This window comes from Mustela lutreola, chromosome 8 (assembly GCF_030435805.1).
Source record: "Mustela lutreola isolate mMusLut2 chromosome 8, mMusLut2.pri, whole genome shotgun sequence".
Taxonomy (NCBI): domain Eukaryota; kingdom Metazoa; phylum Chordata; class Mammalia; order Carnivora; family Mustelidae; genus Mustela; species Mustela lutreola.
The window spans coordinates 126,601,503-126,617,386 of NC_081297.1; the positions used below are offsets into that span (position 1 = coordinate 126,601,503).

At 39.4% G+C, this 15,884-nt stretch overlaps 1 protein-coding gene across 4 annotated transcripts in view; it reads right to left on the reverse strand.

Moving 5' to 3' along the window:
- Positions 1-15,884, reverse strand: part of USP44 (ubiquitin specific peptidase 44) — a 47,423-nt gene that overhangs the window by 26,961 nt on the left and 4,578 nt on the right. The window contains exon 1 of one of the 4 annotated variants that reach the window (XM_059186558.1): positions 4,127-4,371. The exons of 2 other annotated variants lie outside the window; for them this stretch is intronic. The gene's annotated coding sequence lies outside the window, so the exon portion shown is untranslated. Of the gene's footprint in view, positions 1-2,114; positions 2,202-4,126; positions 4,372-15,884 lie in introns of those variants that run through there. One more of the 4 variants, XM_059186559.1, reaches the window with a different exon arrangement.

Here is a 15,884-nt window from a genome sequence, read left to right on the forward strand (position 1 = left end):
CAGGGGGTTTTCCTCTACGTTAAGCAAATAGTCAGGTACTGAGGATACAAACAAAATACAATCAGACTCAGCCCTCAACCCAGTGAGCAGAAAATCCTCTTATATACCACCAATGCTATAATACCCAGTAAGATTCAAGTACGTAGAGGAAAAGTTTTTTGGTAGCAGGTACATATGAGAATTTATTCCTTTCTGTAGTAGAAAACGAAAAATCTGTGACAATGGTGGGTAGAGACAATTAAGTAAAAACAATATATGTCAAATATTTAATCCGAATCTTCAACGGATTTTCCATTTTAAGAATTATAAAAAGTGTATCATTGTATGCTCAACACAGATCCACTTAGCACTTAAATGTTTGTAAGCTAAAAGATCTTGGACAATTAATATTTTGAAAGAAAAACAAGATAAATGTTCAATCAAAAAAGTTTTTTTAAAAAGTTCAGCTTTCTACAATGTACTCATCGAACTCTGTTCAATATTAGAATATCTCTAAATTTCAATACGGATATAGTCTACAATGAAAAATCCTAGACTGAAAAATCTGCCATTCATTGCAAAATTAATAGCTAGTACCCCAAAAGTTAGAGAAATCAGAGCAGGAAGGAGAGAAACTAAACAAGTCAAAACGTTAAAAATCTCTTTAAGTCCCGGGTGTGAGGGGGGGGAAATTAAACAAAAATAAAAATCCCTTTCAAGTCCCAAGATGCTAAATTAAGGATAAAAAGATTAAGGTTCTGAGAATATGAAGTTTTCCTCTTTCAAGACAACTAAATATTGAATCTCACTGATGATTATGAAATATTCTATAAACATGTGCTTAACTCCTGTTGGCTTTCTGAATTTGATCAGAGTGAATAGCCAATTCTTTTTCCTTGTTTACACTGAATACTGGTTTTAAGGACAACTCAAAATGGAATTCCAGGCCCAATGTTACCAACCCCCCTACTTTTTCCCCACAGGCAGCTACTTCACAGATAATAAGGAATTCAAGTGCAGGGCCTGAAGGTCCTATTTCCATGCTAATTTCACAATCCCGTTACTTACAAAATATGACCATTAGAGTTTAAGAGTGGGGGAACTCGGGAGGGCTTAAAGACAAAGCGACTCTCCTAAGACTTGCTAAATTGTTTACTTCCAAAATTAAAACAGCAAGAAATTACCCAGTTACCAAATGAATTTACAACAGGTCAAACTTGGTTGAAACAATTACCACGTTTCACTTTTTTTTTTTTTTTTTAATTGGGAAGGGGGAGCAGGAGGAGGGTGTCCTACCACCTCTTAAACTTGAGCATTTCTTTCTTCGAATGCTGACACATTTCTTATGCCTCAAAAATGGGTTTAGCCTATTAGCATTCCTTCCCCGAAGGCCAGCGGGGATGGTTTAGGAAGCTGGTATTCAAAAATCCCAAGTGTCTCCAAGTGGCAGCAGGTGCTGTTCATACAGGGACTCAATCCATGGAGGGAAAGCAAGCCTTTCCTCGCAAACGGAGGGCTAGAAAGTGCCCTTCCAACGCCTCCCAGGGGGCTTGGAGCATCACTTGGCGGCAATCAGAGCAGGGGTAGGATTCGGTTTTATCTCCAGAGAACCAGCTCTGCAGAGCGCCCCAGCGCGCATCAGATTCGCGATCACAGCTCCTCAACGCTCCCGAACGCCGGTCAGTGCCCATCTTCCCCTCCGCATCCCCGAAAGTCTTGCTATTTCACCCCTTCTCTCAACTCGTCCCCCTCCAGCCCAGCGCGGGGTGGCTACGCGATGACCGGGGCCACAGGGACGCGGCTCCTCGCAGCATCTCTGGGCACTCTTGAGGCGGTCGGGCGCCGGGACCCCGGCCCGGGCATCGCACAACCCCTCGAAACTTCCCAGAGGCGCCAATTCTAAATTCGCCGGACCCGCCGCCGCTGCCACCGCCTCTTCCTCGCGCCCCTGAGCGCGCTCCCCTCAGTCGGTCCGCAGCTCCCCTGTCCCTCCCTTAGGGATCCCCCTACGTCCTCCGCGGCGGGGAAACGCCGCCAGGTGCCTCCCAGCCCCGGGGACTCCAGTGGAACCTCCGCTCCCGCAGAGACCCCGTTCGGGCAACCGCCGCAGCCGCGCGCCGGTCACGCACACTCACCAGCCCGAGCCCGAGCGGCCATCTTTGCGCTCACCCCGGGACCCCCGCCCCCGGGTTCGGTGGGGGCCGCGGCGGCGGCGGCGACGGCGGCGGCGGTGGTCCGGGGGAGCGGCTACGTCACTAGTGACGACGCCCCGCCCCCCCGCCCCCCCCGCCCCGGGCCTTCGGAGTGTTGGGGGTGCAGCTCCACTCGGCGGCCGTCTACCCGCTGCGGGAGCAGGCCTGGAGGGCGGGAGGCACCCGGGCTTCCCGTCCGCGTCAGGGGATGCTTTTCCTGGCCTGCGTGTGGCTCTGCGTAGACGGTCGCGGCTTCTTCCCAAGGCAGGCTTCGCACCTGCCCTCACCGTCGCGGCCTGGGACGGAGCAGCCACTGTTCAGCACTTTTCTGTAAGATGCAGAATAATCCACGGACTTTGGTACTCTGCCACAGCATCCCTGCGACTCACACAGCGTCGAATTGTTTGGCAGAGACGCGCGCCAATTCCGTTATTTTCAAAAGGAGTGCAAATTAACTGGCGTAGAAATTCCTCGAGAAAAAGTTTCCTTTCCGAGGTGCAACCTAGGTGTGAGATCCAGGTTATCCCCCTTGAATTCGGTTTCCTCAGTTAGCAGTTGGGCAAGTAAGGTTCCACATTCAGCAGAGAGATTACTTAAAAAAAAAAAAATCTTACTTAAAAAAATATTAAATGAAGGATACACAGGTCAAGCCAACTATATCTGCCATTCCTATTCTTCGGAGAGTACTTCTTAATAAATTATCTTGTTGGAGTATATGGCCCCTTCTCTCTCTTTTCAAGAGTTTTTAGAGTGGGACGAATACAAGACCCAAAACCAGTAGATCTGTAGGAAATTCTTTCAAAGCGCTCCTTGGGGCTCTGACAGTGGAGCTTGAGGCTCTTGATCTTGGGGTTGTGAGTTCAAACCCCATGCTAACTATAGAGATTAGTTAAAAACAAAAATCTTAAAAAATAGCTAGCTAAATAAATAAAAGCACTTGTCAATCTGTACAAGGTGAAAGGGGTTGAGGTTAACTGAATAATGATTTAAAGGCATGTTGAGAAGGCAAACTAGACACCATGCAGCAAAAATGTATACTACTCACATTGTACAACACTTGTGATACATCAACATTTTAATAATGGTGGCAAGATTACAAGTGACTTTTTAAAAGATATTATTTTTAGGTAATCTCTCCACCCTTGATTCTTGAACTTAGAATCCCAAGGTCAAGAGTTGCATGTTCCACTGACTGAGCCAGCAGATGCCCCTCAAGTGATTATTTTCTAAATCTTCTGCAATGATCATAATTTTTAAAATTTTTTAAATTAAAAAAAAACATTTTTAAAGAGTTAAATAGAATAACGATCATTAGTAAAAAATGGTAATCAGAAAATAAGTTGCATGTGGCCAAAGTGATAGCAGTAGTTCAAAGAATTTCCTGAGATCAGATTTCAAAGAAAAGGTGGTACTTAAGCTGGTCTTTTAAGGACTAAGATGATTTGACTAAACGAAGAGAAGGGAAATGGGAGCACAACAAAACAAGGGCAGGCTGAGTAAGACATAGGAGGAGGTACTGAGTAGACAGTTGTTTTCAATAAAAGGTCTTGAGTACAAAGGTGTAAGCTAGGGAGAGGTGCTGGATGGGAAGGATGAGCTGGGGATAAGAAATCATCTGGAGGTTATTGTCAATTGTGTTAATAATTAAAGATAAGTAATGAGCTAGATAGTAGCTTAGCCTGTATATATTGATTGTACTTACTATTCATTCAGCTTTGAAAATTTCTTCCGCTACCATTTTATTCTGGGTCTTAACCTAGGCCTAAATTGTGGCATGTCTATCTTGTTTCCTGACACCCCTCCGGAAACTCTCTGGGGGTAATCGCGAGGTTTTTCTCATGTAATTTTCCTATTTGTTTTACACTCATCTCATGAAATTTACGCTTTTTACTGTAACAACAACAACAAAAGTCTTCTTCCCTTCACATGTCATCAAAAGTCTTCCCCAAACTTACCCATTATAACTTCAAAATCAGTCTTTCTCCTTATCAGCCTTTGACTGCTAGGTCAGTCTCCTTACGGTCTCACACACTTTGGGCACTTCCCACCTTTAAATCAGGGCAGATGTTTATCTCCTAAGTAGAAGGCCCTCCAACTTTCACTCCTGCAGATCATTACAATCAACTTCTTTCCGAGCTGGCCTAAGCTCTCACCTCCTGGAAATTGCTTTCCTAGTAACTAGGCTTTCAGATCCCCATTCCCCAACCCCCAATACATTATTATGCAGTCACAGCTTTTGTTCTGAGTTCCGCGCCTGGTTCTCTCTTTGCATTGTAACCTCTTTGGGGACAAGGAATGTGCACTTGCTCTGCTTGGGTGTCCCTCTACAGCTCTTTGTATGGTGCTGGCCAAAAATTCTCTTAAAAATGCTTAATGAATTGATGGCATTAGATGCTCCCTCGCATAATATGGGACTGTGGAAATGATGTGTGGAGGGGTTTTACTTGTTTCCACAGTCCTCCCACTGGGAGAAATGGCAATTTGCCCTTTTTCTAAGGTAAGTAGACAGTTTCCTAACAAGATAAAATTTTAATGATTCTGGTACCTCAGTTCTGAGGCCATGTCCACAACTTGTGAAGTGGGTAGAACATAAACCTGTTGTTTCTTGGATCCTGAGAGTGTGAATGAATTAAAGGAAGACAAAATCCTGCAATTTTTGTTTAACCTTACAGCTGCTTTTCAGTCTGTGGGCTCACTTTTAGAATTTTCTATTCCAGTCATTCATGAAAATGAAAAATGTCTTAGGAATCCTAATTGACAAAGAATTTAGGAGCTTGTTAACTTTGAGGAAGCTACAAGAATTTCCAGTTTGTTAGACTAAATGTTCCTATCAGTAATTTTAAAGTTATGAAAGGTTCACTTGACAAATATTTTTTGGACACCTATGTGCCTGGCACCATATAGGCACTGAGATGTCCATGACCTTCATTTCAATGGTAGAAAGAGATAAAGAGTTTAATGGAGGAAATAGGAAAAGAAAATACTACAGGACTCAGACCTAAAGTTTGATTAAGGTGTAGCAACACCCTGCAGTTGATTTTTTAAAAAGAGAGTGAGCCACAAAACCTTTAATTTGAGGAAAATATACAAGAAAGAAGTTGAGAGAGTAATACTGAACTAGAATGGCAGATGACAAGATATGGTCTTAGTAAATGAATATAGATAGAAGAAAGTGAGCAGAAAGAAATGGCTTTAGAATTAGCCTTTTTAATTCTCTCTTTTTTAAGTAGACTCCATGCCTGGTGTGAGGCTTAAACTCACTACCTTGAGATGGAGAATCCCATGCTCTACTGATTGAGCCAATCAGACACCGTTTTTAATTCTAAGAAAGAATGCATGAGGGCTCTTATCAGGTAGGGGGAGGCAAATGCAGATTAAGAAGTAGAAGATACCAAAACTGACTTAATTTTAAAAGATTAAAATATTTGGGATAGCTATTTTCTTAAGCCTTGAAGCCTTTCTAAGGTTAACCTAAGGATGGGTGTGTGTATAATGATATAACATGTTTATCTAATTATTATCACAATGTATGACAGTTTATCTAGTTCTTTAAACGTGTTGCATGTTTTACTTCTGTCTCCTTTGTAAAGTTAGGAAAATAGTGTCCTGATTTTCTTACAAGGATGTTTTAAAGATCAAATGAACTTTTGCATGTGTAAACCCTTCTGAAACTGTAAAGAGAAAAAAGTATATGTATTTATCATTATTATTTCTCTCAGGATTATTGCTATCTTGTAAAGTTCTTTGAGGTCAGGAACTGAGTTTTGTTCATATTTATAATCCTTTAAATTGAGTTTCATTTCTGTACTAAAGGAATAGTTCACTAGAGGATAAACACTGTAGACATTAAAATTAGTTACAGTACTGTGAGAAACATGTTGAACAAAGTTTTAGACTCCCTTTCTCATAGAAAGCAAAGAAAGGATCTGGAAAAGTATATAGAGAGAGGACAGGGGTTAGAGTTGAAATTTTAACTTATAAAGCTTTAGTAAACCATGCCAAGAAGATATTAAGAATACCTTTTTCTTTTTCTTAAAGATTATTTATTTGACAGAGAGAGAGAGACAGCCAGGTGGAACAAAGGCTGGGGGAGAGGGAGAGGGAGAAGCAGGCTTCCTGGTGAACAGGGTGTCTGATGTGGGGCTGGATCCCAGGACCCTTGGGATCATGACCTGAGCTGAAGGTAGATGCTCAATGAATGCAACACCCAGGCACCCCCTAAAAGTACCTTTCATGAAGGAAAGTACTCTTTCTTTTCTCCTTTTTCTTTTTCTTCTTCTTCTTCTTTTTAGTTAATTAATTTATCTCTATACCCAATGTGGGACTCGGATTCATGGCTCTGAGATCAAGAGTGGCTTCTTTTTCCAACTGAGCAGACAGTGATCTTTCATGAGGAAAGATTATTGAGGTATTTAAATTTTATTTTATACTTTGTACATGTTTTTAAGCCCGGGGGCGGGGGGCACCTGGGTGGCTCAATTTGTTAAGTAACTGCCTTTGGCTCAGGTCATGATTCCGGGGTCCTGGGATCAAGCGTCTCATCAGGTTTCCTGCGTAGTGGAGAGTCTGCTTCTCCCTCTCTCTGTCCTTCTCCTGACTCATGCACTCTGTCTCTCTCTCTCTCAAATAAATTATATATATATATATATATATATATATATATATATATATATATAAAAGTATCTTACATCTTCCCAAACCATTTAGAAATTGAAATACTTCAGAGTTGCAAAAAGCCAGAAAGCTGACTATAAAGCAGCAATCAATGCAGCAAAGTACTACATCAATTAAAGGAAACCTCATATTGTAGTTTCAAGATATATGTATGCCATAAAAAAAAAAAAAAAAAAAAAAAGGCAGCACTTCTAGGGCACCTGCCTGTCTCAGAAGATAGAGCATTTGATTCTAGATTTTGGGATTGTAAATTTGAGCCCCACCTTGGGTGTAGGGGTTACTGAAAATATAAAATCTTAAAAAAAAAAAAAAAAAAAGCTAACAGTTCTTCATGTGCAGGAGCTAGGATGATCACCTTGCTTTTCTCTGCCATCTTAAGGTGACTTCCTTTCAGGCCAGAGGGCCCACTTGGTGACATCATTGCTTCAACCATCTATTGTATGTAGGCTTCTCCTTGTTCAGTTAACCAGAGCTTAATGAAATTCTAGGAAACAACATTTCCAGAGGAGATTCCTCAAGGGAAAGGAAGTTTATGTAAGGTAGATAGTCTTCATCTATTTCATTTTATCTCTGGTCCTAAAACTTGTGCTTTATACAGGTTTCTTAATTTCTAAATGAGATATATGGCTCCTGATCTTTAGAAAAATAATGAAGAATCAGTCAATCAGAAAACAAAAGCTGACATAAAAGAGGTCTTCTTAGCAACAATGAGGTTTTCTTTCATCTCTTTGCATCAATGTCTCAGAATGGATCACAGAAGGAAACTCGTATAACTTTACTACTTAACACTTAGGAAATTGTTTCTTCTTTTCATGAAAATGAATGATAGTATTAAAGAACAACTTAAACATTTAACTTTTTTGCTTATGCTTATAACATTTTACTGAATTAAGCCAAAACTGGCTTAATATTGTCATTAGCTAATCACCAAATTAAACTGGGCAAAAGAATTATAATTTGACTAGTGTCATTGTGAATAATTTTCTCCCTTTTTGCTTACTACTGATGTACCTGTAATGAAGATTAGGGTTATTCCTACAAAAAAGTCCTATAAAATATGCGTTTGATGTGTTGGTATAATGGGATGCCAGGGAAAACCAAACTTCCTTGGCTCTATTTTGAGGGTCAGAAATACCCATTTTATTAACATAATTTAACAATTAAGGTTAAAATGCAAACCTGAGATTTTGTTCAGCTTATATCAGTTTATTCAGCTTATATCAGTTTTTGTTTTTTTTTTTCTAAGCAAGATCCATATCAAACATGGGGCCTGAAACCACAACCCCAAGATCAAGAGTTGCATGCTCCCTGACTGAGCTAGCTAGGCACTCCAAGCTCTGATCAGTTTTACTATCTTAATGCAAATCCGTGGATTAGATAAATGAATAGTGTTCTGAAGATAATGGGAAATAGCTTTTTAAACTTGGGGACTAGCAGGGGAAAATGAGAAACACTCATAGATATTATGTTGCCTCAGAGGTCTGATCAAGAGTAGAACAGCATCAGGGTACTCACTGGGTGTTTGGGGGAAATAGAGGGACTCTGAATGAATGAAAAACATTTTATCTTAAGATGAGCGCTAGTTAAGAAGTCCAACACTTTAAATATCTCTCAAAATGTTAAGAATTATTTCTTCATAGTCAGCTCTGGGCCTAAGAATAAAAAGAACCTTTTTTGCAAGTCATTTAACCTTCATGCATCTCAATTACTTTCTCTGAAAATTACAAAACTGACTCAGCAGAATTCACATTGTTGTTTTGAGGATTATGTGAATGCTATTGTAAACTGAGAAGTACTACATGAATTCAAAGTAAAACTTAAGTACAAAAGGTGGAGGGGTGCGTGGTTGGCTCGTCAGTTAAGCAGCTGTTTTCATCTCAGGTCATGATTCCGGAATCCTGGGATGGAGCCCATGGAAGTCTCCCTGCTCAGCAGGGGGTCGCTTCTCCCTGCTCATTCTCTCTCTCTCAAATAAATAAATATCTTTAAAATAAAAAAAGGAATAAAGTATACCTTTTTTTTAAAAAAGTGGATACTCTTTCCATGTAATTTACAAATTATTTTACTGACACCAGTAAAAATCAGAATTGTGTTATTCCTTTTAGATGCTACTGTATGTAACACAGAGATGTGACAAAATTTTTAAATGATAATAGTTCCCAGTAAATGTTAGCTGCTGTTATTATTGTTGAATCGTATCTTACTACATAAGGTACTTAGTTGCTAAGCTTTTCTGCTTCTTCCATTTCTTTGTTCTCTTCCTTTTCACTGACTCCTAAACCTCTGCTTTTAAACATGCAGTTTTCCACATCCTGAAAGAAATTGCCTTGTCTCAACGACTTTATTTCTCTTCTCCCTTATAACATCAAAAAGCTTGGATCAGTAGATCTCAGTGGCATAGAAATAGTTGCCATGAAACCATGTTTCATCACAATCATTTAAAAACTCATTTTCCTTCAGTCTCCTATTTAGACATATGTCTTGCCTCCCCCTGCCCACTTTACTTAGTTTCTTTCTTTTTTTTTCTTACTTACCATTTCTTAATTCATCATTAGTATTCTTTGTACCATTATAACCTCAATGATTTTATGTATTGTCAGCCACTAATAGAACATTTTATGGGTTAGGGGTGCCTGGGTGGCTCAGTGGGTTGGGCCTCTGCCTTTGGCTCAGATTGTGATCTCAGGGTCCTTTGAACTCAGTTTTCACCAAAATGAGAGAAGTTGGATACATAGCAAGTTGTGACAGGCTATTTTTTTTTCCCCCTTCTTTTCAGGTGAACTGACTCCTTTAGGAATGGAAATGCAACTTTGGAGTCACTTTGTCTAGGCAGTGTTTTAACCACATACTCTAAATTGTATAGTTACCAGAATTTGATGGATGACAACATAGATTTTAAACTAAGCCATGTAGTATAATTTGTTCAACTTTTGACCGAGTAGATTTTATTGAAACCTTTATAGTGATACGGTAGGATTTAGATGCATTAGTTCATACATATTTTGTTTTCTCAAGTAAATGCCTAACAGTATAAACTAGCTAAAAAGATTTCCTTAATTGTTTTTGTTGGCATGTCAGTGTTAACAATTGGGACTTGAGTGTTTTAGATTTCATCTGAAATTAGTGGTTCAGATACAACAATAAATGGTTTTCATGGCTGTCATCTTTGATTAATGTAATATTAAACCTCTTGAGTATATTATACCACTACTTTTGTTATTCAACTGACAGATTTGAAAAATAATAAAGACAGAGTATCTGTCTTACAAATACATTAAATGTATGTATAGTCTTTGATTTTGTCAGTTAAGATACCTTTGCCCTTTTCAGAGGCATTTGGCTTTCTTCTTTTAGCAGGTTTTGTCACTAAATCTACCAACATACTTTCAGTAACTTGATTAGCAAATCTGATGGAGGGAGGAGAGGATTATGAGTTACCTCAAAGATATATAAGGATCTCATTTCTAGGGGCGTGTGGGTAGCTCAGTCGGTTAAATGTCTGCCTTTGGCTCAGGTCATGATCCCAGTTCCCTGGCATAGAGCCCTGCGTCAGGCTCCCTGCTCAACGGGAAGCCTGCTTCTCCCTCTCCCACTTCCCCTGCTTGTGTTCCCTCTCTTGCTGTCTTGCTCTCTCTGTCAAATAAATAAAATCTTAAAAAAAAAAAAAGGACCTCTTTTCTATATATATAGACTGAGGAAAGGAGAAGGTATAAATTAGTTATAAAGCCTTTCACTGCAGAACAATTTATACCTTAAAATATTTTCACATACATTATCTTTATTCATCCTTATTAATACATAGCTTAGGAAATTAAGGTATTAAGTGACTTGTTTGAAGCCACACAGAATTCATCAGACCTGGGATTAGAAAACAGTTCTTCTTGGGTGTCTGGGTAGCTTAGTCAGTTAAGTATCTGTCTTTGGCTCATGATCCAGAGTCTGGGATCAAGTCCCACGTTGGGCTCCCTGTTCAGTAGGGAGTCTGCTTCTCCCTCTCCCCTTCACCCTGCTTGTGCTTGCTCTCTCTTTCTCTCTCTCTCAAATAAATAAATAAAATATTTTTTTAAAAGAGCAAAACCAAGTTTTCTTATGACCAACCATTGTTCTTTACAGTGTACCTTATAGATAACATGGAAATGATTTCTTTTGAGAAATAGTTACTAAGACACCTCCAACCCCTCAACTTGTCTGCTTGTGAAAAAAATGTACTTAAGCCTGACTGTCTAAATCAGACAGAATGTAGTGTGTTAGAATCTCCAAGCAGAATTTGCGTAGGCATAATGAGAAAAATTGGTTTAGAGAACTTTACCTACAGTTTATCTCGTTAGTTTCCTGCCTTGCTAAGCTAATTTGACATATATTTCAAGGTGTCCAAATTGATTGAGATGTTGTTCTATCATAAGTTATAGAAGTGCTTGCACTATAATTTATTCACTCATAGGTAAACTCATTGGAATGGAATGAAAAACAGGTAAGAAAGGACGGTCTCAAAGAAGAAACAGAAATGCATGTGCTTTCTAAACTACTCATTGTAAGAATGGGTGGGGGATCAGCCGGTTCATAATTAAGGCTTTACTCATCTTCCTTATCTGAGCTATAACTTTATTTTTAAAAAATATTTTATTTATTTATTTGACAGAGATCACAAGTAGGTAGAGAGGCCAGCAGAGAGAGGAGGAAGCAGACTCCCTGCCAAGCGGAGAGCCCAATGCGGGTCTCGATCCCAGGACCCCAGGATCATGACCTGAGCCGAAGGCAGAGGCTTTAACCCACTGACCCACCCAGGCGCCCCTGAGCTGTAACTTTATTTACTCCATCTGCATTTTATGTGAAATGCATTGATGGTCACAAATCTGTTTCTTCTGTCACACTCAGTGATATAGAAAATATCCTAATAAGCACTGGCATCCAAATAATAAGTGGGACAGTGTGGGGGTGAAATGACTGGTCCAAAATCATACAGGGATACTTAGCTTCCTGGATCCCAAAGCAGAGCTGTTCTGTCTAAGACTTGGTAATTCAGTAACCTCATGTTATTAGAAAATTCTCCCTTAAGGGAAACAAAAATTTGTTTTCTTGTAACATTTACCCTCTGGGCCTAATTCTGCCTCCCAGGACCTCACTGCTTGTACTGCTTTCTCCAAACTCCTGCACCCTCCCTAGCCCACCTCAGTCTCTTATGTCTTGTGTAGCTTAATTTCAGAAGGTGTTTGGTTTCCTGAGGAAATATCCCCAACCAAGAGTTTTCAGTATTTAACATTTTTTTCTCTTTTTTCATTGCCCACTTTTGCCTACTTGCAGAGGATTTAACATACCTTTAATACATTTTGTCCTTCCTCCTACCGCCCCTTGTCTCCAATCTCTTCTTTTTTATTTTTACTCCTTATTTTAGATAATAGAACCATCGTTTAGTCAATCATTTATTTTAGGTACCTTAGGATCATTTTTTTTACTCTCTACGCTAGTATTATCCATCACACTGAATCAGGGCCCAGTCTTGCCCGTTCTATGATGAAAGTGTCTCTGAGACGCATTTCTTTTTCCGTTGCTACTGCCCCAGCTCTCATTCTCATCCCTTGTTAGAGCCATTATAATTAGCCTCTGTGCTGGTGTTCCTGCTGCTTTTCTCTCAGTGCTACCCTACTGCATGGTCAAAAGTTGACAATTTGTTGAGAAAAATGAGATATGCATATAATGAAAATTAGAGAATAGCACAAGATAGAATTTTATAATCCAATGATTCAAGTTGTGCATGGGCCACTTAGTTTCATATAAAGTCAGTTAAAGGTGCTTATCATCCTGAAAATTTCTGGAGAAATCTGTCTGGAAATGGTGTAAGGGACAGGTGAGATACTGATATGCAGAGGGGAGTTTAAAAAAATGCCCCATTTTTTAATGAATTAATTAGATAATTTGTTAATTAATAATGACAACAATAAAATAACTACCTATGGACATTGGGGAAGGTATGTGCTATGGTGAGTGCTGTGAAGTGTGTAAACCAATGTACCCCTTGGGCTAATAATACATTATATGCTAATTTAAAAAATTGTTCTTGAAAATAAAACTTTCAAAAATTTGAAAAAAAATAAAATAACTACCATCTAGTTGAACACTTGTATTATGTTAGTTTGCAGGATGGACTTTATTGCCTGTCTTCCTGGCCTTTCTGATCTGGGCTGCAGATAAGGTTACTGAGCTCTGAAATTTTGAAATAGTTTGCCTAATATCACAGTAAATTTCAGAACTGGGACTTAAACTCATGTGTGTTTGGTTTTTAAAGCTCAGGGTTGTTTCACTGTTTCACTAAAACTCATTCACTTATCTCTGGCAGTGTAGAAATTAGTACAGACAAATGGTGTTAAAGAAGATTGCAAGCTCATATATCTGATTTTTGAGGTTATTTCTTTGGCACCATGCGCTATGTCCATTATTTTCATCATTTATAATCAAGGGATAGATTAGAGATAAGACATCATTACTGCCTTCCAGGAGTTCAGTGTGATGGGGAAGACAGGCAATACAATGTGATCAAAGTTATAATAATGAGAAAAGATCAGGGATGTGGTTAAGGCTAAAAAAACCCGTTACTTTATAGCCCTGCTTCTGACAGTAACTAGTTGTTTCTTTTTTAAAGTAGGTTCCATGGGGGCATCTAGGTGGCTCAGTGGATTAAGCCTCTGCTTTTGGCTCAGGTCATGATCTCAGGGTCCTGGGATCGAGCCCCGCGTCAGGCTCTCTGCTCAGCAGGGAGCCTGCTTTCCCCTCTCTCTCTCTGCCTGTGTCTCTGCCTACTTGTGATCTCTGTCAAATAAATAAAAAAAATTTTTTTAAATAAATAAATCAGAATTTTAAAAAATAAAGTAGTTTCCATGCCCAACATGGGGCTCAAAGTCAGGACCACAACATCAAGAATCATATACTTTACCAACTGAGCCAGCCAGGTGCCCTGATAGTAACTTGTTTAGACTAGTCATTGTCTAAAAAAAACAAACAGAAGTTTGTTTTTTCTCTTCTGTAAAATGAAGAGGTACGACTAAATAAGGGAATTTCTTATTGAAAATTCATTGCCTTTTAAAAAAAAGTATTTTTTATTTTTTTGTTATTTTAGTCATCTCTGTACTCAACGTGAGGTTCAAACTCATTACCCTGAGATCAAGAGTCACATGCTCTTTGGTCTGAGCCAGCCAGGTACTCCCTCATTATTATTTTTATTCCGAACCTTTAGTTCTATTTTTGCTTTTCCATTTCATTCATTCGCTGACTTATTATCATTCCTTCCGTCCACTGAGATTTATTGAGTATTTTCTATGTTCCAGGTGCTTTGTGGTACGCTGGGAATACAAACATAAGCTACGGTAACCCCTTCCCTTACAGATTGTCATTATTACTTGGAGGTAAATTTAATGTAGTGTCCCAAGAGAGGCATTTACAAAATGCTGTGGAGTACAATGGACAGGGTGTAGGGTGGGAGAATGATGAAGATGGTGAGGGGGAAGACTTGACAAGGAATGGACATTAACAAAGACTCTTGAAGACTGAGAAGGAACTTGCTAAAGCAAGTACACATGGGGGAATGACTGGGGTGACTCAGTGGTTTAAGAGTCCAACTCTTGATTTTGACTCAGGTCATGATCTCAGGTTGTGAGATCAAACCCTGTGTCAACCTCCTCACTCGGTGGGGAGTCGGCTTGAGATTCTCTCTCTCTCTCTCTCTCTCTCCCATGTGCTGTGCGCTCTCTCTCTCTCTCAAATAAGTAAATCTTAAAAAAGGAGAAAATGTTCTAAACTTGCTGTCTTTAATCCTTCTCTTCCCATTTTATTTTTTAAAAAAATTTTTGATTAATTTTTTAAAAGATTTTATTTATTTATTTGACAGAGACAGCACAAATAGGGGAAGCAGCAGGCAGGGGGAGAGGGAGAAGCAGGCTCCCCAGTGAGCAGGGAGCCCAATGCAGCGCTTGATCCCAGGGCCCTGGGATCATGACCTGAGCCAAAGGCAGCCACTTAATGACTAAACCACTCAGGTACCCCTTAATTAATTTTTTAAAAAGATTTATTTATTTTAGAGAGAAAGAGAATGTCCAAGTGGCAGGAGGGGCAGAGGGAGAGAGAGAACCCACAACCAGACTCCCTTGCTGAGGGCAGTACCCTACCTGAGTTTGATCCCAGGACTCTCATCATGACCTGAGCCAAAACTAGTTGGCCCCCTAACTTACTGAGCCACCCAGGCACTTTGTAGTCCCATAATCTGTAAAAGTTAACCCAGTTAGGCTTTCATCTCTATCATTCCATAGAAGTAGCTCTTGTAGAACTACCTAGGAATACCAACTTCTGAATTGTGATAAGCAGAGGTCAATTCTTAGTTTTCATCATTAGGGGCATTAATGCAATTGGTCACTTTCTCTTTCTAGAAATATTTACTTTCTTTTGTGTCCCAGGAATACTACACTTTCCTAGTTTTCTTCCTCCTTCATTGGTTGTTCCTTCTCAAGCTTTTTTGCAGAATCTTTCTCTTTTCCCCACTTTTTATTATCTTATTTTATTTATTTATTTATTTATTTATTTATTTATTTACTTTCTTTTTGAAGATTCTACTTATTTATTTGACAGAAAGAGAGAGACAGTGAGGGAATACAAGCTAGGGGAGTGGTAGAGGGAGAAGCAGGCTTCCCACTGAGCAGGGATCCCAATTCGGGGCTTGATCCCAGGACCCTGGGATCATGACCTGAACTGAAGGCAGAGGCTTGACCAACTGAGCCACCCAGGTGCCCCTATTTATTTACTTTTAAGTAAACTCTATCCCTAATTTGGGGCTTGAACTCACGGTTATAAGTCACGTATAGGAGCCATTATGATAAGGAAAAAGATTAAAAGGTATCTTTTCCTGGAACATTTTGGAAAATTGAACTTTTATTTTCTTTTTAGCCCTCAGAAGGAAATATACAGGTTATACGGTTCTATCCCAGATTATGAGGTTTGGACTAGAAAATGTTTCACCAAATGATGATTTTACTAAATGATAAGGATAGTTCTCAT